This window comes from Marmota marmota, unplaced genomic scaffold (assembly GCF_001458135.2).
Source record: "Marmota marmota marmota unplaced genomic scaffold, marMar, whole genome shotgun sequence".
NCBI classification, from domain to species: Eukaryota; Metazoa; Chordata; class Mammalia; order Rodentia; family Sciuridae; genus Marmota; species Marmota marmota.
In genome coordinates this window covers 10,208,701-10,212,161 of record NW_026000205.1, presented here as the reverse complement: position 1 = coordinate 10,212,161, position 3,461 = coordinate 10,208,701, and the positions used below count along the sequence as shown (strand labels likewise).

The following is a 3,461-nucleotide window of genomic DNA, read 5'->3' as shown; positions in this document are numbered from 1 at the left end:
AATTACAGTAGATGGGGTAGAGAGAGAAGATGGGAGGGGAGGGGAGGGGGGATAGTAGAGGATAGGAAAGATAGCAGAATACAACAGTCACTAGTATGGCAATATGTAAAAACGTGGATGTGTAACCGATGTGATTCTGCAATCTGTATATGGGGTAAAAATGGGAGTTCATAACCCACTGGAATCAAATGTATGAAATATGATATGTCAAGAGCTTTGTAATGTTTTGAACAACCAATAAAAAAAGAAAGATGAAATAAAATAAAATAAAATAAAAATATAAAAATATATCTGTATATAAACACCAATATGAATTTCCTTTACATTAATTTTATAAGGTATATAAATATGTCTACATATGTGTCTGTATACATAGTGTGGACAGATGGGTCTATTATTTGTCTCAGGTCTTAACTCCAAAGTCAACTTCATATAACACATAAACACAAATTTCAGAGGATCCTAATAACAATCAGATACTAATAAAGCATAATTTCCACTGATGCCAAAAGATGAAGTTAATGTATCAACATGAGATAATAAGAAGAATAGTTGCAGATAAACAAAATTTAGTACCTCATGATGAAGAGAAACTTCTGATTACAACATACAAACCTATGCTAAAAACGCAAGTAAAAAAAATTTTTTTAGCTGCATTATAAGTGAAGTTCAGCTGTAAAAACAAAGGGTTAACCAGAGGCTTGGGTTTATGTCACCTCTGAGTAAGAAATCAGCTGCCACACTTAGACCAAAAATCAGTGAATAATTCAGATTCTTCACTGGTCTGAGTCATTATTCTTTTTTCTTAAAGCCTGATAATATTATTGTACACCTTGGGAAATTTTCCAAAATAAGTTACTATTCAGTACTTAAAAATTATTAAGTATTCAAAAAATAAGTATTCCTGTACCTTAGGAAATAGAAAATAGAGAAATGACATGAATTAAACATAAGATATTAATCCATTTTAGGTTACATATAAGTTGGGCAATGCTTAATAATCATACTTGTTTCTGTTTAAGGTCTGAATTACTAAATCATACTAAATCTGTAGTTTATGTTGTATAAAGTTAAATTATCAGTATTTAAGAAAATTAATTTTCTAAATTTGGAATATGTATAAATTGACTGTTAAATTATGAAAATAGTAATCAGTTTCACTCCATGCCATGCACATATATAAATCCTCCATTCTTGCTTGATGTCTGTTCTAATCTTTTTTTTATAAATAAATATTGTTTTACAGATTCTAAGTGGTTCCAGCTGCTCAAAATAACTAAGTTCCCATTTCACCAAAGTTTGTTTCCCTATATACATTACGATATAACATGAGGACTGGGGTTGTAGCTCAGTGGAAATGAGCTTGCCTAGCATGTGTGAGGCACTGGCTTTGATTTTCAGTACAACATATAAATAAGTAAAAGCCCATCAAAAACTAAAAAATATTTTTTTAAAAAGATATAACATGAATATATTATCTCATATACTCATCCTCCCCAACACTCTGAAGAATAGTAATGATTTGTTGTCTAAAAGTTTTAGGCATCAAATGTTTAAGTCTTATCATTTGTTGAAAATGGCTCATTCTTTCTGTCATTTCAAAGAAGATATCTATAAACCAAGGTTACAGCCCACCCACAAACAACCCCCTTTTATAATGCTACCTTATCATATTCTGTCACATAGCATGTTTAAAACTCATACTGAAAGAAGAAAATCAAATAATTCCCTCAAGAGGGCTGGGGATGTGGCTCAAGTGGTAGCGTGCTCGCCTGGCATGCGCGCTGCCCGGGTTCGATCCTCAGCATCACATACAAACAAAGATGTTGTGTCCGCCGAGAACTGAAAAATAAATATTAAAAAACTCTCTCTCTCTCTCTCCCTCTCTCTTTAAAAAAAATTAAAAAAAAAATTCCCTTAAGATGGGAGTCATTCATTCAATCGATGGATTCATAATTCTCTTAGATTCTGGTCTTTCTTTACAGGCCTATGTTGAGTCATTTCTACAAACTATTTTTTAACTCCTTTAGGGAAAGCCTATTAAGGAATTTTAAAGTTTTCACCCTTTCTGTGAAAAAGACTAATACCCACTAAATTTTTAATTTTTTTAATTGTCAATCTTTTTTTTTTAAACGTGGTGTTGAGGATTTAACCCAGAGACTCAAACATTCCAAGCAAGAGCCTTACCATTGAGCTACAACTGCAGCTTCACATTAAATTTTTATCAACAAATTGAACAATTATCTCAGCTTACAGAAGGTTGTGTACTCAATTTTCACATAATTGTTATATAATGTTTCTCCTTTGGATAAGCCCTATATTTTTTTCTTGAACTGTGAATTAAACCCAGTGGTGCATTACCACTGAGCTTCATCCCTAGCACTTTCTCTCTTTTATTTTTTGAAACAGGCCCTCCCTAAGTTGCTGAGGCCAGCCTTGAATTTTCAATCCTCTGCCTCCTGAGTCCCTGGGATTATAGGCATGTGCCATTGTGCCTGGCTTATGCCATATAAAAGATTAAGTATTACAAACATAGGGTATATGAGTTGGTATTCTAATTCCAAGAGGCAAAAATCTAATTCAAATTACCATAAGCAAAAAAAAAAAAAAAAAAAGGAAATTTATTGAATCATGAAAACAAAAGTAAAGGATGTGCAGTCAATATGTATGACTGGTTCCAGATCAAACAATGTCATCAGATTTCTGTTTCTCATGTCCATTTTCCTCTATTAGAAATCTCTTTGGGAAGGCTTTCCACATGGGGTGGCAAAGGCTACTGGTGAGTTTTTAACCCCATTAAATCCTCAAAGCTTGAAATTCCAAAAAGAGAAATTATCTCTTTTACTACTCTTAACAATACTTCAAGGGCTATATTGGTCCAGAAGGGGCCATCTTATTAATATCTAGGTTGAGGGGAAATAATTGGCCAGCCTGTGACTGTGGTGAGCCGTTTCTGCCGTTTATGCAAATTATGGTCGCCATTACAAGATGGCGCTGGCTCTGCTGTGGTCTGTGATAAACAACTCCTTGTTTGGGAGAGTTGGCACATGACTTTTCATCACTCTATGAGAAAGCTCCACGTGGCTGCTTTGCATTGGGGCTTGAGATGCTTTATTAAGGCTGGGAGGGGCATCCGAGAGAGAGAACTGAAGAGAAAGAGAACTGAGGAGAAGAACTGTCAGGGGCCTGAATAAACTGCTGAAAGAAGATTCCTGAGTGTTGCGTCTTCCTTGCGGGCAAGGGGGCGCTACAAGTGGTGCCGAGACCCGGGAACCAGAACTTTCAGCAGTCAGGGGGGTGCACCGTAGTCCCAGGTAAGTGGGATCCGCGATCAAAGCGGAGAATCGTCCCAAGTAAGTGGGACCCGCGACCAAAGCGGGGCAGCAGCTGCATTGTGTACTTTCGTTTTTACTTTCGCTTTTGTTTTCTGTGTGTCTCTTGTTGTGTCATTTTGTTTTTGT

The 3,461-nt window shown here is 35.5% G+C and overlaps 1 protein-coding gene across 5 annotated transcripts in view; it reads right to left on the bottom strand.

Annotated features, from left to right (window-relative positions):
* Window positions 1–298: 298 nt before the first annotated feature.
* Znf527 (zinc finger protein 527) overlaps window positions 299–3,461 on the bottom strand; it is a 26,777-nt gene continuing 23,614 nt past the window's right edge. For all 5 annotated transcript variants that reach the window (XM_015497161.2, XM_048791109.1, XM_048791108.1 and 2 more), the window contains one exon: window positions 299–2,931. The gene's annotated coding sequence lies outside the window, so the exon portion shown is untranslated. The remainder of the gene's footprint in view (window positions 2,932–3,461) is intronic.